The sequence below is a fragment of the Macrobrachium rosenbergii genome, chromosome 12, assembly GCF_040412425.1.
Source record: "Macrobrachium rosenbergii isolate ZJJX-2024 chromosome 12, ASM4041242v1, whole genome shotgun sequence".
NCBI lineage: Eukaryota > Metazoa > Arthropoda > Malacostraca > Decapoda > Palaemonidae > Macrobrachium > Macrobrachium rosenbergii.
Window position 1 is genome coordinate 82,584,475 of NC_089752.1, and position 25,631 is coordinate 82,610,105.

Sequence of the window (25,631 nt, forward strand, 5' to 3'; positions counted from 1 at the left end):
CAGCATCTCTCTATGCATCTTTGTCCTCCCCAGCATCTCTCTATGCATCTTTTGTCCTCAGCATCTCTCTATGCATCTTTTGTCCTGCCCAGCATCTCTCTATGCATCTTTTGTCCTGCATGCCAGCATCCAGCATCTCTGCCCAGCATATGCATCTTTTGTCCTGTCCTGCCCAGCATCTCTCTATGCATCTTTTGTCCTGCCCAGCATCTCTCTATGCATCTTTTGTCCTGCCCAGCATCTCTCTATGCATCTTTTGTCCTGCCCAGCATCTCTCTATGCATCTTTTGTCCTGCCCCAGCATCTCTGCCAGCATCTCTCTATGCATCTTTTGTCCTGCCCAGCATCTCTCTATGCATCTTTTGTCCTGCCCAGCATCTCTCAGCATCTCCTGCCCAGCATCTCTCTATGCATCTTTTGTCCTGCCCAGCATCTGCTCTTTTGCATCTTTGCATCTTTTGCCCAGCATCTCTCTATGCATCTTTTGTCCTGCCCAGCATCTCTCTATGCATTTTTGTCCCTGCCCAGCATCTTTCTTTTGTCCTGCCCAGCATCTCTCAATGCATCTTTTGTCCTGCCCAGCATCTCTCTATGCATCTTTTTTGTGCATCTGCCCAGCATCTCTCTATGCATCTTTTGTCCTGCCCAGCATCTCTCTATGCATCTTTTGTCCTGCCCAGCATCTCTCTATGCATCTTTTGTCCTGCTGCCCAGCATCTCTCTATGCATCTTTTGTCCTGCCCAGCATCTCTCTTTTGTCATCGCTTGTCCTGCCCAGCATCTCTCTATGCATCTTTTGTCCTGCCCAGCATCTCTCTATGCATCTTTGTCCTCCCCAGGATCTCTCTCGCATCTTTTGTCCTGCCCAGCATCTCTATCCTTTGTCCTGATCTTTTGTCCTACCCAGCATCTCTCTATGCATCTTTTGTCCTGCCCTCCATCTCTCTATGCATTTTCTGTGCTGCCCAGCATCTCTACGAATCTTTTGTCCTGCCCAGCATCTCTCTACGAATCTTTTGTCCTGCCCAGCATCTCTCTATGCATCTTTTGTCCTGCCCAGCATCTCTCTATGCATCTTTTGCCCTGCCCAGCATCTCTCTATGCACCTTTTGTCCTGCCCAGCACCTCTCTATGCATCTTTTGTCCTGCCCAGCATCTCACTCTGCATCTTTTGTCCTGTCCAGCATCTCTCTATGCATCTTTGTCCTGCCCAGCATCTCTCTATGCATCTTTTGTCCTGCCCAGCATCTCTCTAGCATCCTTTGCATCTTTTGTCCTGCCCAGCATCTCTCTATGCATCTTTTGTCCTGCCCAGCATCTCTCTATGCATCTTCGGTCCTGCCTTTGTCCTGGCATCTCTCTGTAAATCCCTTTTCCTGAATCTTTTGTCCTGCCCAGCATCTCTCCCCAGAATCTTTTGTCCTGCCCAGCATCTCTCTCTGAATCTTTTGTCCTGCCCAGCATCTCTCTCGCATCTTTTGTCCTGCCCAGCATCTCTCTATGCATCTTTGTCCTGCCCAGCATCTCTCCATGCATCTTTTTCCTGCATCTCTCCAGCATCTCTCTACATATCTTTTGTCCTGCCCAGTACCTCTCTACGCATCTTTTGTCCTGCCCAGTATCTATCTCTGCATCTTTTGTCCTGCCCAGTACCTCTCTGCATCCGCATCTTTGTGCCCAGCACCCAGTATCTATCTCTGCATCTTTTGTCCTGCCCAGCATCTCTCTATGCATCTTTTTGTCCTGCCCAGCATCTCTCTATGCATCTTTTTGTCCTGCCTAGCTTCTCTCATGCATCTTTTGTCCTCATCTTAGCATCTCTCTCTATGCATCTTTTGTCCTGCCCAGCATCTCTTTATGCATCTTTGGTCCTGCCTAGCATCTCTCTATGCATCTTTTGTCCTGCCCAGCATCTCTCTATGCATCTTTTGTCCTGCCCAGCATCTCTCTATGCATCTTTTGTCCTGCCCAGCATCTCTCTATGCATCTTTTGTCCTGCCCAGCATCTCTGTATGCATCTTTTGTCCTGGCCAGCATCTCTCTACGCATCTTTTGTCCTGCCCAGCATCTCTCTATGCATCTTTTGTCCTGCCCAGCATCTCTCTGTGCATTCTTTATCCTTTTTCCTGCCCAGCATCTCTCTGTGCATCTTTTGTCCTGCCCAGCATCTCTCTATGCATCATTTGTCCTGCCCAGCATTTCTCTATGCATCCTTTGTCCTGCTCAGCATCTCTCTATGCATCCTTTTTTCTGCCCAGCATCTCTCTATGCATTCTTTGTCCTGCCCAGCATCTCTCTATGCATCCTTTTGTCCTGCCCAGCATCTCTCTCTGTATCCTTTGTCCTGCCCAGCATCGCTCTATGCATCCTTTGTCCTGCCAGCATCCTTTGTCTTGCCCAGCATCTCTCTATGCATCCTTTGTCCTGCCCAGTATCTCTCTATGCATCCTTTGTCCTGCCCAGCATCGCTCTATGCATCCTTTGTCCTGCCAGCATCCTTTGTCTTGCCCAGCATCTCTCTATGCATCCTTGTCCTGCCCAGTATCTCTCTGCATCCTTTGTCCTGCCCAGCATCGCTCTATGCATCCTTTGTCCTGCCAGCATCCTTTGTCTTGCCCAGCATCTCTCTATGCATCCTTTGTCCTGCCCAGCATCTCTCTATGCATCCTTTGTCCTGCCCAGCATCTCTCTATGCATCCTTTGTCCTGCCCAAGCATCTCTCTATGCATCTTTTGTCCTGCCCAGCATCTCTGTGCGACCTTTGTCCTGTCCAGCATCTCTCTATGCATCCTTTGTCTGCCCAGCATCTCTCATGCATTCTTTGTCCTGCCCAGCATCTCTCTGTGCATCCTTTTCCTGCCCAAAGCATCTCTCTATGCATCTTTTTTCCTGCCCAGCATCTCTCTGCATCCTTTTTCCTGCCCAGCATCTCTCTATGCATCATTTTTCCTGCCCAGCATCTCTCTATGCATCCTTTTTCCTGCCCAGCATCTCTCTATGCATGCTTTGTCCTGCCCAGCATCTCTCTATGCACCCTTTGTCCTGCCCAGCATCTCTCTATGCATCCTTTGTCCTGCCCAGCATCTCTCTATGCATCCTTTGTCCTGCCCAGCATCTCTCTATGCATCCTTTGTCTTGCCCAGCATCTTTCTATGCATTTTTTGTCCTGCCCATCATCTTTCTATGCATCCTTTGTCCTGCCCAGCATCTCTCTATGCATATTTTGTCCTGCCCAGCATCTTTCTATGCATCCTTTGTCTAGCCAAGCATCTCTCTGTGCATCCTTTGTCCTGCCCAGCCTCTCTCTATGCATCCTTTGTCCTGCCCAGCATCTTTCTATGCATCCTTTGTCCTGCCCAGCATCTTTTGTCCTGCCCAGCATCTCTCTATGCATCCTTTGTCCTGCCCAGCATCTCTATATGCATCTTTTGTCCTGACCAGCATCTCTCTGCGCATCCTTTGTCCTGCCCAGCATCTCTCTGCGCATCCTTTGTCCTGTCCAGCATCTCTCTGTGCATCCTTTGTCCTGCCCAGCATCTTTCTATGCATCCTTTGTCCTGCCCAGCATCTCTCTATGCATCCTTTTTCCTGCCCAGCATCTCTCTGTGCATCTTTTGTCCTGCCCACCATCTCTCTATGCATCCTTTGTCCTGCCCAGCATTTCTCTATGCAGCATCCTTTTGTCCCTGCTCAGCATCTCTCTATGCATCCTTTTTCTGCCCAGCATCTCTCTATGCATTCTTTGTCCTGCCCAGCATCTCTCTATGCATCCTTTTTCCTGCCCAGCATCTCTCTCTGCATCCTTTGTCCTGCCCAGCATCGCTCTATGCATCCTTTGTCCTGCCAGCATCCTTTGTCTTGCCCAGCATCTCTATGCATCCTTTGTCCTGCCCAGTATCTCTCTATGCATCCTTTGTCCTGCCCCATCGCTCCTATGCATCCTTTGTCCTGCCAGCATCCTTTGTCTTGCCCAGCATCTCTCTATGCATCCTTTGTCCTGCCCAGTATCTCTCTATGCATCCTTTGTCCTGCCCAGCATCGCTCTATGCATCCTTTGTCCTGCCCAGCATCGCTCTATGCATCCTTTGTCCTGCCCAGCATCTCTCTATGCATCCTTTGTCCTGCCCAGCATCTCTCTCCTGCATCCTTTGTCCTGCCCAGCATCTCTCTATGCATCCTTTGTCCTGCCCAGCATCTCTCTGCATTTTTTTGTCTTTGCATCCTTTGTCCTGCCCAGCATCTCTCTATGCATCCTCTTGTCCTGCCCAGCATCTCTCTATGCATCCTTTGTCCTGCCCAGTATCTCTCTATGCATCCTTTGTCCTGCCCATCTTTTGTCCTGCATCTCTCTATGCATCCTTTGTCCTGCCCATGCATCGCTCATGCATCCTTTGTCCTGCCCAGCATCTCTCTATGCATCCTTTGTCCTGCATCCCCAGCATCTCTCTATGCATCCTTTGTCCTTCCCAGCATCTCTCTATGCATCCTTTGTCCTGCCAGCATCTATGCTCTGCTCCAGCATCTCTTATGCATCCTTTTTGTCCTGCCCATTTTTCTGCCCGCATCTCTATGCATCCTTTGTCCTGCCCAGCATCGCTCTATGCATCCTTTGTCCTGCCCAGCATCGCTCTATGCATCCTTTGTCCTGCCAGCATCCTTTGTCTTGCCCAGCATCTCTCTATGCATCCTTTGTCCTGCCCATTTTTGTATCTCTCTGTGCATCCTTTTTCCTGCCCAGCATCTCTCTATGCATCCTTTGTCCTGCCCAGCCCAGCCTCTCTATGCATCCTTTATCCTGCCCAGCATCTCTCTATGCATCCTTTGTCCTGCTCAGCATCTCTCTATGCATCCTTTTTCCTGCCCAGCATCTCTCTATGCATCCTTTTTCCTGTCCAGCATCTCTCTATGCATCCTTTTTCCTGCCCAGCATCTCTATGCATCCCTTTTCCTGCCCAGCATCTCTCTATGCATCCTTTTTCCCGCCCAGTATCTCTCTATGCATCCTTTGTCCTGGCCAGCATCTCTCTATGCATCCTCTTTTCCTGCCCAGCATCTCTCTATGCATCCTTTTTCCTGCCCAGCATCTCTCTATGCATCCTTTGTCCTGCCCAGCGTCTCTCTATGCATCCTTTGTCCTGCCCAGCATCTCTCTATGCATCCTTTGTCCTGCTCAGCATCTCTCTATGCCTCTTTTGTCCTGCCCAGCATCTCTCTATGCATCCTTTGTCCTGCCCAGCATCTCTCTATGCATCCTTTGTCCTGCCCAGCATCTCTCTATGCATTCTTTGTCCTGCCCAGCATCTCTCTGTGCATCCTTTTTCCTGCCCAGCATCTCTCTATGCATCCTTTTTCCTGCCCAGCATCTCTCTATGCATCCTTTTTCCTGCCCAGCATCTCTCTATGCATCATTTTCCTGCCCAGCATCTCTCTATGCATCCTTTTTCCTGCCCAGCATCTCTATGCATCCTTTGTCCTGCCCAGCATCTCTCCTGTGCATCATCCTTTGTCCTGCTCCAGCATCTCTGTGCATCCTTTGTCCTGCCCAGCATCTCTCTATGCATCCTTTGTCCTGCCCAGCATCTCTATCCATCCTTTGTCCTGCCCAGCATCTCTCTATGCATCCTTTTTCCTGCCCAGCATCTCTCTATGCATCCTTTGTCCTGCTCAGCATCTCTCTATGCAACCTTTGTCCTGCCCAGTATCTTTCTATGCATCCTTTGTCCTGCCCAGAATCTCTCTATGCATCCTTTGTCCTGCCCAGCATCTCTCTATGCATCCTTTTTCCTGCCCAGCATCTCTCTATGCATCCTTTGTCTTGCCCAGCATCTTTCTATGCATTTTTGTCCTGCCATCATCTTCTATGCATCCTTTGTCCTGCCCAGCATCTCTCTATGCATATTTTGTCCTGCCCAGCATCTCTACACATTGCCCTTTGTCTCTTCCAGCTTGTACTACTACAGCACCACTTCACACTCAGTTCAGACTTAGCCCTCTACCATAGCTTAACTCCCATACAACCTGTGTGCACTGTTTCGGTATTACAAAGAAGCCTCAGTTAACCCTTGCAATGGCTCTAAAGTTTGCAAGAAGTGTTTCCAGTATTAGTGAGAGCAAGCCCAAGAGGGTTCATGATGTACCCCTACTTTAGCAGAAAAAGTGAAGGTATTAGATATGATTCAAATAGAACAAAATTTTTTGCTGAGCAAACTAGGAAGTTAGTAGAACAAATTGTTTATTTGGGAAATTTAAGTGTATGTTAGAGCATATGTGAAAGGTTGGCTGTTGCCCCCCCACAGATGCTTAAGTTACTTCAACAGCATGGGATAGTGTTGGTAAACAATCAAAGCTCTAAGTATGTGGATAGAAGACATTCTGTGGCAGAAAGTTTTAAGTCTGTATGAGAAATTCAGTAGAAAAGCTTATGTTAAAAAGGGAATCAAGTCATTTGCAGCAAGGTGTGGGTGGTTAAATTGATTCAAACATCAGTTTAACCTGAAAAGTATGAAAATTACCAGAGAATTAGCATCTGCAGACAAAGAAGTGAGCAACACTTCCCAGATTCACTTGTGTAATCAGTAGAAGTCATAAGGAAAACACAGTTGAGATGAAAAGCCTAAAAATGACCCCCTTTTTCTGAATTTTCACGCTCTAGAATAGGTCTTTCTGGCCTCCCAGATATAAAATTTTTTTGTTTTGAAAAGTTTCAACAAGGATATCATTTGAATCTTTTAGCATGTAGATTTTGGATCATGCCAGTATTCTTCATGAATTATCAGGTAAAGTTACTTGCGCAAAAGGCGGGAATATTTTTGGTCTCTCTCATTTGTTACAGACTGTCACAAAACTCAGATCTCACATATTGGTGTTCATTCTACAGAGCCTTTTACCATTCCTTCGCGTAAAAATCCTGAGACAAAATTTAGAAAAGGTATGTGTGAATTAGTAGATCCATCACAAGGGATGCTCTCTTTATTGGCTCAAGATGATGATTATTGGAGTTTATGATTATGTAATGGAGGACAGTGAGGTATCTGAAATTAAAAGTTAGTCATAAGAAGATGAAAGCTTTTATCATCTTAGTTCATTTTTATGCATAATATTTTTGTCAGTGCTGTTTTAATGAAGGGAATTTGCAGATATCAAACAACATTTGATGATTTTGTTTACAAGATATGATCTAGCATGGTACTGGTTTGTACTGTACTTAGTTTTAACACTTGGTTTATTTCTGTGGCTTTGAACTTTCTCAAATAGTTTTTGAACTTTGTTGCCAATCTAACAGACTAGTAGACTTGTACTCTTATTTGTTTTTATTGTTTTTGTGGATGGATTTTTCTCATTTAAGATTTTTTGAGATTTTTGGATGAACTTATATTTGTGTACAGTATTCTGTTTTCATCTAAATAGTTTCTTTAATTGCAGTAAGTAAGGATCCAAATGCTATATATTTGGCCAGAAAGCATGGTGCAAATATTGTAGTGTCTGCGAGTGCATTGAAAGTCATCACAGACAATCCTGGTCCAAACTTTGACAAAGAATGGGACATACCAGTTGTGGTTCGTTCATACAGTATCAAAGGTGAGGTTACATTTGTTTTTGTATATGCACCATATCGTCACCTTCATAAACTAACTGCCTAAGTCATTTTTCATTGATTTTTGGATTTTTGCCTAAATCAAATCTCCAATATGTGGCGCACCTACTGGTATACTTGCCGAAGTCAGATGTAGAAAGTAAGTGGAATAAATTTCCCAAAAAGCTTTCTTCCTAAGTCACTCGGTGACTTAGGCATTATTATCACTATGCCTAAGTCATGATTGTGACTTGGTTAGAAAAATGACTTAGGCAGTTAGTTTATGAGGGTGACGATATGGAATATTGAGTGTAATATATGAACAAAATGAACAGTTACTGCAAGACATTGAAAAAATTCCGTTTGTAAGAAATACAAAACATTTCCTTCCATAAGCATTGCTTATGTGTACAAGAATCTACCTAAATACAGGCTGATAGGCTTAGAGGGCATGGGAGACATTCTCTCATCCAAGTTTGGCATTTTGCAGGTACTGTCATTTTTTGCACTTATAAATATGTGTATATATATTTTAAATATGCATATATATATGTGTGTGTGTATATGTATAATACATTTATTTATATACAGTAAACCCCATATTCACAGGGGATGTGTTCCATGACCCCCGCGAATAGTTAAAGTCCGTGAATACTTAGAGCCCCCTCTAAAAACACTTATAACTGTCTGTCTTGAAAGTTCAAACACCAAAGTATGCCTAAAAATACCAGTCTACGTCAGATATACATTAAACTATTATCGTATTACTGTATTAATCTTTGAAATGATATTATTAACATCATTTCCAAATAATCTTAAACATTTTATCATTAAAAATATATGTACGTATTATATGGTTTACAGCTGTAGGTGAAAATAATCCAGTCCCCCCTTTGTATTCTGCCACGCATATTTTCTTTCATACAGTTACAAGCCATCCTGTTTTCTTTTAGAGGGGGAAACATTGGTATTTGTACATAATTCACAAAGGGAGAGACAAAAAAAAATACATATGCACATTTTTAAAAATTTAATACTACGTACATATTAACCCTTAAACACCGACTGGACGTATCGTAAGTCGACTAAAATTGTCTCTCAGGTGACGAGTCGATGTTCCGTACGTCGACTACAAAAAATTTCAACCTTCGGTCAACTTTGACTCGACTGAAATGGTCGAAAAACGCTATTGTAAGCTAAAACTCTTACATTCTAGTAGTATTCAATCATTTACCTTCATTTTGCAACAAATTGAAAGTCTCTAGCACAATATTTCAATTTATGGTGAATTTTTGAAAAAACTTTTTCCTTACGTCCGGCGGTAACTTGGCTGAAAATTTCAGAAATTCTTTGGTCATTTTGTCGTAATTTTTGCACCGTTTTATATTAGCCATTACATAAAGTTTTATATATGAAAATGTGTGCAATTTCATGTAAAATACAACAAAAAACAACCTATGGTTGTGTAGCTTTTATCAGTTTGGAAATATTTTCATACAAAACACGATAAGTGCCAAAATTTCAACCTTTGGTCAACTTTGACTCGACTGAAATGGTCGAAAAACGCAATTGTAAGCTAAAACTTGTACATTCTAGTAGCATTCAATCATTTACCTTCATTTTGCAACAAATTGGAAGTCTCTAGCACAGTATTTCGATTTATGGTGAATTTTTGAAAAAAACTTTTTCCTTACGTCCGCGCGCGGTAACTTGACCGAACATCTCAGAAATTCTTTCGTCACTTTGTCGTAATATTTGCACCGTTTTATATTAGTGGTTACGTAAAGTTTTATATATGATAATGCGCGTGCAATTTCATGTAGAATACAACAAAAAATAACTCATGGTTGTAGCGTTTATCAGTTTTGTAATATTTTCATATAAATCACGATGTGCCAAAATTTCAACCTTCGGTCAACTTTGACTCGACCGAAATAATCGAAAAACGCAATTGTAAGCTAAAACTCTTACATTCTAGTAACATTCAATCATTTACCTTCATTTTGCAGCAAATTGGAAGTCTCTAGCACAATATTTCGATTTATGGTGAATTTTTGAAAAAGCTTTTTCCTTACGTCCGCACTCGGTAACTCGGCCGAACATCTCAGAAATTCTTTCGTCACTTTGTCGTAATGTTTGCACCATTTTATATTAGTCGTTACATAAAGTTTTATATATGAAAATGTGTGCAATTTCATGTGGAATACAACAAAAAATAACTCATGGTTGTAGCTTTTATCAGTTTTGTAATATTTTCATATAAATCACGCTGTGCCCAAATTTCAACCTTCGGTCAACTTTGACTTGACCGAAATGATCGAAAAACGCAATTGTAAGCTAAAACTCTTACATTCTAGTAATATTCAATCATTTACCTTCATTTTGCAGCAAATTGGAAGTCTCTAGCACAATATTTCGATTTATGGTGAATTTTTAAAAAAAACTTTTTCCTTACTTCCGCGCGGTAACTCGGCCGAACATCTCAGAAATTCTTTCGTCACTTTGTCATAATATTTGCACCGTTTTATATTAGTCGTTACATAAAGATTTCTATATGAAAATGTGCCCAATTTCATGTAGAATATAACATAAAATAACACGTGGCTGTAGCTTTTATCAGTTTTGTAATATTTTCATATAAATCACAATGTGCCAAAATTTCAACCTTCGGTCAACTTTGACTTGACCTAAATTATCGAAAAACGCAATCTTAAGCTAAAGCTCTTACATTCTAGTAATATTCAATCATTTACCTTCATTTTGCAGTGAATTGGAAGTCTCTAGCACAATATTTCGATTTATGGTGAAGTTTTGAAAAAAAACTTTTTCCTTACTTCCGCGCGGTAACTCGGCCGAACATCTCAGAAATTCTTTTGTCACTTTGTCGTAATGTTTACACTATTTTATATTAGTCGTTACATAAAGTTTTATATATGAAAATGTGCCCAATTTCATGTAGAATACAACATAAATAACTCATTGTAGCTTTTATCAGGTTTGAAATATTTTCATATAAATCACGATAAATAGAAAAAATTCTACCTTCGGTCAATTTTAACTCGACCGAAATGGTAAAAAACTGCAATTGTAAGCTAAAACACTTACAGTCTAGTATTATTCAATCAATTACCTTCATTTTGCTAAAACACTTACAGTCTAGTATTATTCAATCAATTACCTTCATTTTGCAAAATTGGGAAGTCTCTAGCACAATATTTTGATTTATGGTGAATTTTTGAAAAATTTTTTTTTTACGTCTGCGCGTTACGAATTCGTGCATCATTTTGTGATAATATTTTCTCTGTGTTGCTTTGATCGTTTTACAATTTGTTATATACCAAAATCATCGCAATTTAGTGTACAATACAAGGAAAAAAATAACTCATTAGCTTGAACCGTTTTGCTCACAGCGCGATTTGTATACAATTATATATGAAATTTTTTTTTGCTCTGTCATATATTTCAATATTTATATATGGTAATGATATTTTTTTTCATTTCTGATAGTTGCATACTAAACTTCAGGCAATGACAAAAAAAAGGAGCCAAAAATGAACTCTTAATCTTAAAAACTAAGAGTGTTGTGAATTTTTGAAAAAAGCTTTTTTTCCGCTTCGGCGCTAACTCCCGAACGCCGCCAGCTTACGAGAGACACTTTTGTAAATAGAGGCTCGGCGTTTAAGGGTTAAGATTACTACATACGTAAATCATACAGGTACTCACCACTGATGAATGTTGATTAAAGATGGTGATGATGAATTAGCTGTGCAGTCCAATGAATGACGAAGATATGATTGCACAGCAAAGCAGAGGAGCTACAACTCATCTAAGGGCAACTCTTCACCTTCAGGGGGCACTTTGGGAGGCACTTCTTCAGTCGATTTGGGAGGCACTACTTCAGGCGATTGGGGAGGCTTTGGAGGGGCCTTCTTCGTCTGTTTGATGAACATGGTGATAGGCAGCTGCTGTCCCATGGTGGTGAGGGCTTGATTATGGGGCTTCAATGCTGAATCAAGGATGTTTGAAAACTTTAAGGAGCTTTCCATATAAGGATCCCTTGTTGAAACAAACTCCTGCATATCCTTGATCATTCTCCTAACTTGGGACAGATGTTCCAAAGTCAGGCCCTCCTCCTCCTCCTCCTCCTGCTCCTCCCCTGAACCTGGCGTATCTTCTGCCTCACTGGAAGACTTCCTCAGGTCTTCCAAATCCTGGTCTGTCAGGGGATCAGAGTAGGCGTCAATGAGGGTGCTGACTTCATCCTCAGTGATGTCCTCGAAGCCTTCTCCACCTAGAATGCTCACCAACTAGACAGCCCCTGTAATCATGAACACACTCCAGTCACAACTTGTTCCAGCACACATTCAGGGTCTCCTTCTTCATGTCCTTCAATGATTGGTCGATGACGGACAGACATGGCAATCGTGAATTTACGCCAATAGTCTTTCAGTGTAAGTTCACGGTCAGTGTCCATTGTATTCACAAGGTACTGGAGGGAGTTCCTGGTATAGAGTGCCTTGAAGGTATGGCTCATGCCCTGGTCCATAGGCTGGAGAAGAGAGGTGGTGTTGGGAGGGAGGAACTCGAGCTGGACTCCCTTGTTATAAAGATCGAGAGGGTGACCACCAGCATTATCCATGATCAGCAACACCTTGAACTCCATGCTCAAGTCGCTCAGGTATTGCCTAACTTGAGGGATGAAGCTCTGATGGAACCAGTACCTGTAGGGGCTTTGGTGATCCAGGCCTTAGGGTTATGCATCCAGAACACAGACAGCAATGCCTTGTTTGTATTCTTGAGGGCCCTGGGGTTTGCAACCTTGTAAATGAGGCCTGGTTTGAGCATGAAGCCAGCCGCACTCCTGCACATTAGGAGGGTAACCCTATCCTTCTGGGCCTTGAATCCGAAGTTTTTAGCTTCGTCCTTCATGAGGTATATCTGGGAAGGCATCTTCTTCCAGAACAGGCCAGTTCATTGAAGCCTAAGAATTCTAATTCCCCTTCTTCAATGCCTTCCTCTGCCTGTAGTACATTGTCGCCTTCCGTAGCAGTTGATAACTGCTGGTAGAGTCGTCGCGCTTTCTCGCGAATGATGTTGGAGTCGAGGGGCACATTCTTCTTCCGGCAGTCCTTTATCCAGAACGTTGGCGCAGATTTCATCTTCACAGTTGTTTTATCCCGCACTGTCACAACTGTTTTTGCACCACCGAAGTAGCTCATGCTTACAGACTTTTATATCCGCTGCTTTCTTCTTTAGATATACCACTGTGCTCTCAGTAACATTAAAATGGCAGCCAACCAGGGCAAAACTCTTGCCCTCCTTTAATATATCAAGAACTTTCACCTTCTCCTCATGTTTCATAACCACCTTCTTTCTTTTAGGCTCTTTGCCAGAAGCCTTAGAAGGAGCAGGGCATTTTTTAGGAGGCATTCTAGGGCCGACTACCACTGATGCACGAAGATTAAGAACTCACACACAAAGGTCTGCAATTTCACCTGATCAGAAGATGCTACATACTACGCATGAACTGAGAAGGATGCCGTAGATGCTGTCTCCCAGAATTCCTTGTTTGCGAGTTGGTCTTGAGTGTTCAGCCAATCAACACCAAGTGAACAGCCATTGAGCGCCAAGGTGAATGGCGCTCCTGGATTGGCTGCTTTGCAGATGACAGCCATGTGTCGAGTATCATTGGTCCTGAGTAGACAGCATCCAGCATCTCGAGTTCTTTGTATTTGCAGAGAGGTGGTGTGGGTGAAGCACTTTTTAAGAAAAATATATGTTACTGAAATTTTGCTGTGTTTACATTAATATATTACAGTACTGTAATATTTTAAAATTAGTAAATCTTTTTTCATCATACAAAATATGTGTACAGTAGTCATAAATATATGCTTAGTATGTACATGAAAATGCTACGTATTGCAGATGTAAACATGCATACCCTCCTATTCATGTTATCTTATGTATTTTAGATATACTCTACGTACTACCTGTAGTACTATGTATCATCCTAAAACACTTTTTATTTGTAATATTTAAAAATCATCTTACAACAAAACATAAAATGTACAGTACTGTATGCGCAGAATATCAATGTTAGTATACTGTATGTGCGCACAGTAGTATTGTGCGTATACCGTAGTGGCAAATGACCCAGTATAACTTGTATCATTGATATCTCTCGTTTGTGTGTTTTGCGAGTACAGTACTATGGACCAAGAATATTTTTTGAAATCATGCACTAAGATGTCCTCTAAATGTTCTTCTTCTTCTAAGACCTCTGGCAAAGATCCTAAGCGCCAGAGGACGTTACAGTTAATGACTGATGAGAAGAAAGTAGACATGATTGTTATGTTAAAAGAGGGCAAAAGTCACCGAGAAGTAGCAGCCAATTATGGCGTGACATTAAGTGCGGTCACCTACATTGAGCATGAACAAGGTAAAATACTTGGGGAGGCCATTCTTGCAGAACTCGCCACCCTCTTTACTTCCCACCAATGGACCAGGATATTGAACAATTTCATGGTCTGCACAAATTTATTAAGAAAGTCAGGCAGCAGCAGACAGTGATAAAGGCATTGGATAATAATGAAGAAAGGGCCACAAATATTTCCAGTACCATTAATGAGATCATGCTAAAGAAGCAGCCCATATAACAAGAGCAAGAGTAGAGACCCCTATTAGTGACTATATAAGATATACAAAAACAATCATTGTAAGTAAATGGCAAAATATATGGAATGAAGAAGCTGAAAGTAATAAATTAAAACATAAAATCCAGTGTTGGAAAATGGAGTTCATCATATCAGAGAGAGAGACACACACACAAGTAATTCTGATGCATCTTCAAGTAGGCCATACTCGTTTGACACATGGACACTTAATGAACTGTCCATGTGGCCCTCCTCCCAAATGCCCAGATTGCAAAGTGTTGATAACTGTGAAACATGTATTGTGTGAATGTCCAAATATAACCTGCAGTGATTATCAAATTTTGGAAACAGATCAATGAAGGAAATTTTATCAGAACCCATTACATTTTCAGTATTACCAATTTTAATGTTCATGTGGAGCTGTGATTTAATTGATAAAATATAAAAGCAAGTAGTAGAAATACAAAAACCCTTAGGGGGTAGACCTCAATTTCATAATCAGTCAATCAATCAAATGAATTTTAAAACAACTGAATTTTAAAATTTTAATAAATTTTATTTTAAATTTTGATATACCTTTTTAGTGAGTATATATGGAAACATAAGTATGTATGTATTTATTATGTGAGTGTCTTCCAGTATGAGAGCGTGTGCCTCTGTGCAGTTTTTAATTTCATTCTCATTGATTCATCACTATATCGAATAACCTATTTGGTCCCAGTGCTAGGCTTCTAGCCTATGTCATCTCATCCAAATCCTTCGGGCCAGCCCTGTGAGAGCTGATAGTCAGCTCAGTGGTCTGGTTAAACTGTTTTAATAATAATAATAATCCACCGTATCGTCAAGATCAATAAAACTCGAAGTCCCAACAACACAACCTGATCTCAACTTCATACACTAAGAGAAATTCCAAAAGAAAATCTTCGTGAAGACAAATGGGAAATTCTCAGAGAGAGAAAAAAAAGAAAAAGAGAAAAAGGCAAAAAGAAAACAAGAAAACTAAGAAATGTTTACCCAATAGTGTAAGAAATATTTATTTCCAATAACCCAACAACTGTCAAGCAATTATCAACACAATAACCCAAGCTCCTCCCCAAAAAAATAATCCAAATAATAAAAAAAAGTATCCCGTAATCCCCAGTTAGTTCCTAATCGCCGATGCGAACTGCCAGTCACAAAAAAAACACAAGTTGCCCTGTAACCAACTACCCCAGTCTACTCTCACATACATAGAAAACACGCTCTAGAGAATGGGAAGGAATTGGGATACTCCACCCACTAACTACGTCACGAATACATTACTTTGCACAGCAACTGGGTCACTTGCAACATCATTAGAAAAAACACTCGCTCGCCCTTGAGCCGGCTTATTCCCTTCTAAGACGCTAAACAATAAACCAGCATAAAAAACACATAAAAATATCCCCTTTCGTCTTCAAAACCTTCTGTGCTGCAAAAATACCTGGGAACAATTCCCCAACCTGAAAAAAAACTCTCCGACGCTCTCATGAACACACATACCCACTCACACCAGCACTGGCCATTAGCTACTGACCATGAATCATCTGACTATCTTGGCCAAATGAAATAACGCCTTGGTCGTCAAAAGTACTACCACCGAAAGTCTCAAACTTTATGGGAACACTCCCTAATTTGTAGCTTCATGATTGTATATAAATCACGGTGTGATAAAAAATTTCATAATAAGAGCTGCGTGTTCCAAACGTACCAATGAACTATCATGGTGGAAGTGGGTTAATGCCAAAGCTAAGTATAGTTTCCCTGCTCTCGACGTGTAAACAAGTACAGCAGACTCGGCATTAATTTATACCTCTCTTGATGGCTCAGTGGGTAGACCGTCAACTGGAGTCGCTGGACAAGTATCTGTTTCGAGGGATCGAGACCCAGCAGTACCAATCCATTTATCACTTATAAATTCCCTTTCAGTGATAATTCCCCATCAGGGATATTCCTGAGGTAGCGTGAATTTGATGTTAAGCGACATTTGTAGCTTCATGATTGTATATAAATCACTTTGTGATAAAAAATTTCATAATAAGAGCTGCGTGTTCCAAACGTACCAATGAACTATCATGGTGGAGGTGGGTTAATGCCGAAGCTAAGTATAATTTCCCAGCTCTCGACGGGTAAACAAGTACTGCAGACTCGACATTAATTTATACCTCTCTTGATGGCTCAGTGGGTAGACCTTTGATTGGGGTCGTTGGATAAGTATCTGTGTCGAGGGATCGAGACCCAGCAGATCCATTTTTCACTTATAAATTCCCCTTTGGTGATAATTCCCCATCGGGGATATTCCTGAGGTTGCGTAAATTTGATATTAACCCTTAAGTGCCAAGCCTCTATTTACAAAAGTGTCTGCTGTATGCCAGCAGCGTTCAGGAGTTAGCACCGAAGCGGAAAAAAAGTTTTTTCAAAAAATCACAGCACGCTTAGTTTTTAAGATTAAGAGTTCATTTTTGGCTCCTTTTTTTGCCATTGCCTGAGGTTTAGTATGCAACCATCAGAAATGATAAAAAATATCATTATCATATATAAATATTGAAATATATGACAGCACAAAAAAAAAATTTCATATATAATTGTATACAAATCGCGCTGTGAGCAAAACGGTTAAAGCTAATGAGTTATTTTTTTTCTTTGTATTGTACACTAAATTGCAATGATTTTGGTATATAACAAATTGTAAAAGGATCAAAGCAACACAGAAAATATTATCACAAAATGATGCATGACTTCGTAACGCGGACGTAAAAAAATTTTTTTTCCGAAAATTCACCATAAATTGAAATATTGGGCTAGAGACTTCCCGTTTGTTGCAAAATGAAGGTAATTGATTGAATATTACTAGACTGTAAGTGTTTTATCTTAAAATTGTAGTTTTCAACTATTTCGGTCGAGTTAAAGTTGACTGAAGGTCGAATTTTTTCTATTTATCGTGATTTATATGAAAATATTTCAAAACTGATAAAAGCTACAACCATGAATTATTTTTTGTTGTATTCTACATGAAATTGTGCACATTTTCATATATAAAACTTTAGGTAACGACTAATATAAAACAGTGCAAACATTACGACAAAGTGGCTAAAGAATTTCTGAGATGTTTTCCTCCGAGTTACCGCGCGCGGACGTAAGGAAAAAGTTTTTTTCAAAAATTCACCATAAATCGAAATATTGTGCTAGAGACTTCCAATTTGTTGCAAAATGAAGGTAAATGATTGAATATTACTCGAATGTAAGCGTTTTTGCTTACAATTGCGTTTTTTTACCATTTCGGTCGAGTCAAAGTTGACCAAAGGTTGAAATTTTGGCAGTTATCGTGATTTATATGAAAATATTTCAAAACTGATAAAAGCTACAACCATGGGTTGTTTATTGTTGTATTTTACATGAAATTGCACACATTTTCATATATAAAACTTTATGTAACGGCTAATATAAAATGGTGCAAAAATTACGACAAAATGACAAAAGAATTTCTGAGATGTTCGGCTGAGTTACCGCGCAGACGTAAGAAAGTTTTTTTTCAAAAATTCACCATAAATTGAAATATTGTGCTAGAGACGTCCAATTTGTTGCAAAACAAAGATAAATGATTGAATATTACTAGAATGTAAGAGTTTTAGCTTACAATTGCGTTTTTCAATCATTTCAGTTGAGTCAAAGTTGACCAAAGGTTGAAATTTTTTGTAGTTGACGTACAGTACGTCCACTCATCACCCAACAGACAATTTTAGTCGACTTACAATACGTCCAGTCGGCATTTAAGGGTTAAGCGACATTTATAGCTTCATGATTATATATATGTATAAATATTTATATGTATATATATATATATATATAATTATATATATATTTTTATGCATTTCCCTGGATTTCTAGATTTGTAGAATACTTTTACAGGCTGGCAATGGAACTTTATTTATTTGGCCTTGGAAATCTGACTTTACGGTAAGGGAAATCATAAAAAGAAAAGAAAAAGGGGATGATTCACATGAGCTTAGCGCTCAACTTCATGAGGGAATGTTACGTAAACACTTTGGTTAAATTAAGTAATTATATTTACAAGAAAAAATCAAAGAAAATGGTTAAATGAATTATTAGGAGGCTTGCAAAGCCTGATGATCTTCCTACTGGAGTCTTGAATGGTGGCAAGGCGCAGTCCGGGATGAGTCCACAGCAAATTGGTCCCTCTCTGCAAAGAAAATATAACACATACAATGACTCGAGGCTGCACTGATGGTGCCAAGATCTTGAGGAATGAATGAACACTTAACACTGAGACAAACACTTGGAATAGCACTGGGAAATGGCACATTGGATACAGGGACGTACTGGCACTCTATAAACACTTCTAAGGGCAAAATTTTGTGACTGAAAAGCCTTCACTTGTACTTTACCGTGAGGGGAAGCGGGTCTCTGGCGAAGAATGACGACGGGTGGTTGCACTCGTGGAACTCTGCACTAGTTCGCTTGGAAGTCCGTCCACGTGGTGACAAAGGGGCTGGATTCCGCATCAGGAGCTTCAGGTGGTGACGGAGGGTGGGGGCCTCTCAGCGTTCGTAGCGATCACCTGCATGTCTCTGGCTAACTGCAAAGATCTTCCTGTCTAAGCTCCTTTTAAGGCAACCGCCAAGGGTAGGCCCCCAATGTCGGGCCCATGTGGTGACCGGGCTGAAGATGTGTCATTTTCCAGGTGTTCCGACCATCTGCTTGTATCTCCCCAGGTATGCTGTGGAAAGACAATTCAGCCAGCTCAATCTGCATTTAGAGTAGTTGTTTTAAGCAGCTTAGTTGGGCTAAGCTGCTTAAGGGAGTGACACTTAGCCTCTTATCCTTGCCCCTTTCGACCAAGCCATCCAAATGTCTATCCCAGGTAAAGGAAGGGGACAGTTCAGAGTGTTGATAATTTTGTGTTGGTATCTAGGTCAACTGTGGTCTGCTACATGGCGACTTCTTGTTAGTTATAATATACAGTGAACCCCCCGTATTCGCTGGGGATGGGTACCACACCCCCCCGTGAATAGCTAAAATCCGCTAATACATAAAACCCCTCTAAAAACACTTAGAACTGCCCATTTTGATAGTTTAAACACAAGAAAAACCCTGTAAACATGCTTATACCTGAGTATTTTAATCATTTTATCACAAAAAGTGCATTTATTCATGAAAATTATCTGAAAATACAGTAATTAGTGAATATTTCACAGTGAAAAATACCATGAATGGGCTTAATTTTCCGCAAATAATGGGTAGATATGTTCCATAGAGAAACCCTGAACGCGTGAGTCCATGAATCGTGAGAACGCGAATACGGGTTTTACTGTATGTATATATATATATATATATATATATATATATATATATATATATATATATATATATATATATACACACACAGTTATACCTCAAAATTACGCGAGGTTAGGTTCCAGAGCCCTCGTGCAAGGTGATTTTCGCATAAGTTTGGCATGGTCTTTAAAAATGCTAATAAATGTTTATTTCCAGAGTTTAAGTACTAAATATGACCCTAATCATGCTCCCAAAGTATTAAGCTAACTTTTAAATGAACTAAAGTTAGTGTAATTTTATTTAAAATTTAGCTTATTACCCTTAAAAAAAGGAATACAGTAAATGGTTGACATAAAAATTGAGTACTGCAGAGTTTCATAATAGCGCATTTACAGTAGGTGCGTACATATACTAATGTTACCCCTAATTCATGGGATGCCGTTTTCTTTGTCACTTAGAGTAAAAGCCGTTTTCTTTGTGTCACAAGGCAAAACGTCATGTGTCAGTCAACAAAAGTACAATTCCATAAAACATGAAAACATGTACATAATGTTCGTAGAAGGTAGTACAGTACAGGTAAAATTCAATCAATTTAAAATTATATACTGTACAGGTAATGACGTACAGAGAAATAATAAGTTGTAAAAGTATGTTTGAACGCTAACTACGAATGAGAGAGAGAGAGAGAGAGATACTGTAATAAAGTAACTGTACTGCTTTTGTATCGTATTTATGTGCAAATATATAAATACAAATTTGCCATTCTGATTTTACACCTAAAAACACGAAAACTTAAAAATTATACACACTTTCTACAGGGGTATCATCTTTGAAAAATGCAGTAACTAAGGGTATCACATCTTGTAAAAGTACACCAACTGAATGTGCTGTAATTACATGCACATACAGATTGCACCAGCACTTTTCTCTGAGGTGAACAGAGTAATTTTCAAAGAATGACACTTATACAACTCTTAGTTACATCTCTGATATTACATTAACGAATTCATTTTATCAAATGAGCGCGACTGAACGACCTCATCTCATGGTCATGTAAAGTCCTTGTGACAAAGACTTTGCAAATGGACATAATACTTGTATGATATTTATGTACAGAAATATAAATCTAAATTTTCATATCGATTTTACAGTTAAAAGCATGAAAACTTATAAATGTACTTCGAACATTAAACAACCATTTTCTGCAGGGGTATCATCTTTGAAAAGTGCAGTAACTTTGCAAATGGGTATCACATCTTGTAAAAGTACACTAACTGAATGTGCTGAAATTACCTTTGCATCATATTTATGCATGTACACGTAGTCCAGCTGTATTTATATCTGTGTGCTGGATACTTTTAATCCTATAATCATCTAGCTTCTCCTGTGTGACCCCCACCCCCTCGTGATCTTGGTCTTTCTCTGATCCTTTCTTCCAGGTGTCCGTTTTCCGTGCGTTCTCTTGCTACTGTGGAGTATACGATTTTTCTAGATATGCTGTCTTCAAAGTCGTTTCCGGTGTTCCCTGCCATTGTGTTGTTGGCGCAAGTTATGAAGGCGTTCTCTACAACCAGTCTAGATGTTTTGTTGGTGTTCCTGTACAGAAAACTCATATTTTCCCAGTCTATTCTGTGATCATTTTCCCAGCAGTGTTTGGCAATTGCCGACGTCTGATTATAGTGCCTTATGTTCTGCAGATGTTGTTTGCTTCGCTCTTTACATGATTTGCCAGTTTCACCATGGTATTCTTCTTCACAGTCTAGACACGCTGCCATATATAACCCCCCCTAATCTCTTCCCCCTCTACCGACTTTTTGTTTCCGGAGAGGTTACGTAAGGCCCTTGATAGCTTAGGAAAATACAAGGACATAAAGATTTGTAAGGCCGACAAAGGAGGCGCGGTTGTAGTAATGGATGCCGTAGAATACGAGAATAAGTTAGAACAACTGCTAAACGATGAAAACACATATGAGGCTTGCAACAAAAAACCGAACATTAGGGGGTTACAGTGCAATTTTAACAAAAAAGTAAGGGAAGCATTGACAAAAATCCATGACAAAACCAAGAGAAAAGAATTAGAACATAGAGTAAAATCAGTGGAAAGTCCAGAGATCCCATATATTTATGGTAGCCCTAAGATCCACAAGGAAGGGTGCCCGCTAAGACCGATCGTGGCATCGATGAGATCACCGCAGAGGAGGCTGGAGAAATTTCTTTCCAACATAATGGGAAAATGGGTAGGCTTAGTATCCGAAGGGCATTTAAAACATAACATGAACCTGATAGATGAATTATCCAAAATTAACGTAAAAGACTGTAAATTTGCAAGTTTGGATGTAACTTCCCTGTTCACTAACGTACCAGTAAAGATGACGATGGAAATAATAAAAAAGAATTTGGAGGAGGGGGTTTATACATGCGACATAGATCATGACGTTTTAATAAAACTTCTAACAGCAGCCCTCAGCGTTAATGTTTTCAAGTTGGGTGAAAACCATTATATACAAAAAAATGGCGTGGCCATGCGTTCAAGTCTTTCACCAATTGTAGCTAATATCTTTATGGAATGGTTTGAAAAGGAAGAGGTGGGCAAAGTAAATAAAGGGAACTTAAATATTGTAAAATGGGTAAGATACGTGGATTACATCTTGATTATTTACAAGGGAGAAAGGGAAGATCTACACAAGTTTTTAGAAAACATAAATAAACTAAATGAACACATCAAGTTCACAATAGAAGAAGAGAAGGAGGGAGAAATTCCTTTCTTGGATGTCCGGTCAAGAAGGAAGGGGAAAATTTAAAATTCAAGGTACATAGGAAGAAGACACACACCAATTCATACATACATAGGTTCTCCAGTCATAGGAAAGAAAAAAAATAGGATTAATGACAGGGTTGGCCATCAAGGCTTATAGGATTTGCAGTCCCAAATTTTTAGACGAAGAGCTGGATTACCTGAGGGGGAGTTTTAGGAGATTAGGCTACCCTAAGTATTGGTGGGAGTGGGCACACATCAAAGCAAGGAAAAACTATTTTGGGGAGAGGGAAAGGATAGAAAAGGAACATTTGGTAGGAAAGAAAATAATTACAGTCCTGGATAACAACTCTATTGCACCCATCAACAGAAAGCTAAATAATTTCAAATTGATAGGCAGCTACAAAAACACCATTAGGAATAAAATAGTTAGAAACAAAAGGTTGGTAGAGGGGCGGGGGTATATATGGCAGCGTGTCTAGACTGTGAAGAAGGGTACTATGGCGAAACTGGCAAATCATGTAAAGAGCGAAGCAACCAACATCTGCAGAACATAAGGCATTATAATCAGACGTTGGCAGTTGCCAAACACTGTTGGGAAAATGATCACAGAATAGACTGGGAAAATATGAGTTTTCTGTACAGGAACACCAACAAAACATCTAGACTGGTTGTAGAGAACGCCTTCATAACTTGCGCCAACAACACGATGGCAGGGAACACCGGAAACGAAAGGAAACGAAGGAAAAACGCAAGAGAACGCACGGAAAACGGACACCTGGAAGAAGGGATCAGAGAAAGACCAAGATCACGAGGGTGGGGTCACACAGGAGGAGCTAGGCGATTATAGGATTAAAATTACCCAGCACACAGATATAAATACAGCTGGACTACGCGTCTGCTCATTGTAATGGATACTTGATAATGTGGAATGTTTGTCCAAGAAAGCTTGTAACTTTTTCTGAATAAAAAACTCTGTTAGATACCATCCAGTTTGAATGAGGTCCTTTTTAGTAATTCTACTAATGCACAAAACAATTGTGTATGTGATAAAGTTAATATATATATATATATATATAGATATATATATATATATATATATATATATATATATATATATATATATATATATATATATATATATATATATATATTGTGGCATAAAAAGTGATTGTATGGGCAAAGTGGACTGTATGCTTAATGTTGTTACTTGGTCAAAAAACTGCTCCCTTTGTTTCTAAATTATGGGGAGATATCTCTCAACCCAATTCATTGCTAATGAGGATAACACACTAGTATCATTAATGATTAGTACCACAACTAAGTACCTTTACTTACTGAGCAGTCCCTATAGACATGAACTCAGATCATAAGTCGCTGTGAGATACGATGAGAGGTAACCGCCTCTCTCTCTCTCTCTCTCTCTCTCTCTCTCTCTCTCTCTCTCTCTCTCTCTCTCTCTCTCTCTCTCTCTCTCTCTCTCTCTCTCTCTAAACCTCTAAACCTTGCGAGTACTCACGGGTTGATTTTCAGACCTTAGAGGACTGCTACAAATTATATTCACTATCCTTAAAAACTGAAACACAGGAAATTGAAATAAAATGGAGGGTATTGAAATGCATTTGTTGAGTTTAAAGTTAAAATTAATTTAATAACTAAAGGTTAAACACATAGAATAATAATTATGTATAAAACAAGTAAAATGAATTACATGAAGGGGATTACCACTCAGTGGCACTCAGATGAACCAAGTTACAACAAAGTTCAAAGGATAAGAGCAAATCACCCTTTCTAAGTCCATACACACATTACTACACAACACTAGATGACAGGTCACTCCAAAAGTTGAGCCAAGAAGCTGTAACGTTCCGTCCTGCATTCAGTTTTATTGGGGAAAAAGAGACAACTTGGACAATTACCACAAATACAGAACAGAGTTACTAAGTTTACATTAACATGAAAAGCTTCAAGATAATTCTCAAGTTCATTGTCAAAGATAAATTCCAAATATAATATTGCACAATTTCAACATATTGGTTAAATGTAGTGAATTAATTGGTGGTGTGTGACAATACAATTTGGGCGACGTCAAGCCCATACAGTACACGCATATATGCATACACACCCATAGAGGGGCAATCAGAGGGGCGAACAACTGCCTTTCCTTTCCCCGCCTGATCTCTTGACCTCGATTAATGGCTTCCTTGGCAAGAGATACAAACAAGATCTAATAACACCTTCAACTATTAAGCTACTGTCACACTATGCATGTTGTTACTGCAGATAGATGCGCTCGCCACACCGTAGCAACTGCAGTGGTTTTTTAAATGTTGCCACACACAGCTGCACTATGCAGAATCAACAACATTTGTGACTTGTTTAACACTCAGTCTATGGTAAGCATCCACATAAAGTTTATGTATTTTTACTTGTTACTTGTTGATGGCTTATCCAGGTCCTGCACCACTTTCAAAGGGCTTGGAGGATCTCCATTATTAAATTAGCAGTTTATTCATCAGATGTATTGATTGCACTGCATATTCCACATTCACTGTTTGATATTCCATATCATAGCATCAATTGAACAAAAAAGGTTTCAAGAGTTTTTTTGAGAGACTTCAAATCCTCAGTCTGCCTCAGCTCAAGAGGAAGTTTTGTTATATAATCTAGGATCTGCATATTTAAAAGCTCTACAGCCACAGACTGAGGAAAAATGTGGCTCTACCAACATGAAAGCATCTGTGACTAGTCTTGTACCAGGTCACTTTATTGGTTATATAATTTATAATAGGTCCCTCAAATACTGAGGAGAGCTGGTCTTTACAACGTGATGGGTCAAAACACATAGCTTGAATGTTATTCTGGCTTTCACTGGAAGCCAGTGCAAACCAGTTAAGACGGGGGTAATCCTATCCTGCGGAGCAACACCTTTTATAAGACTAGCAGCTCAGTTCATAATTTTCTGCAGTTTCTTGAACTGTGCATTGGGTAACCTATAGTACACAGGAGAAGGTTGGCTGGAACAAGAACTAGACATTGAAGGATGCAGAGGGGAAGGTTGTGTGCAATGGTATCCTGGTGTTCCAAACTTCCCTCCATGCAGATATAGTCAAATTCCGACCTCTGTGTCTTTGAGACCTTTATCCCATAACACTGGTTTCGTCTCCACTAAAGATATAAGATCTGTGTCGATTGCATGTTCCATTATAACAAGATATACCGACGTTGAATGTGTACCTCTACTGGAGAGTAGTTCAGCACGCCACTAAGTGCGTATGATAAGCAAGATGTGAAGATGTGTATTGAACATGATGGTCCACTGGCTACTGCATCC

At 40.0% G+C, this 25,631-nt stretch overlaps 1 protein-coding gene across 2 annotated transcripts in view; it reads left to right on the forward strand.

The window, feature by feature from the left end:
• LOC136843740 (uncharacterized) overlaps positions 1-25,631 on the forward strand; it is a 474,729-nt gene that overhangs the window by 407,596 nt on the left and 41,502 nt on the right. Inside the window, exon 6 of one of the 2 annotated variants that reach the window (XM_067112392.1) lies at positions 7,386-7,578. The gene's annotated coding sequence lies outside the window, so the exon portion shown is untranslated. The remainder of the gene's footprint in view (positions 1-7,385; positions 7,579-25,631) is intronic. The other variant, XM_067112393.1, reaches the window with a different exon arrangement.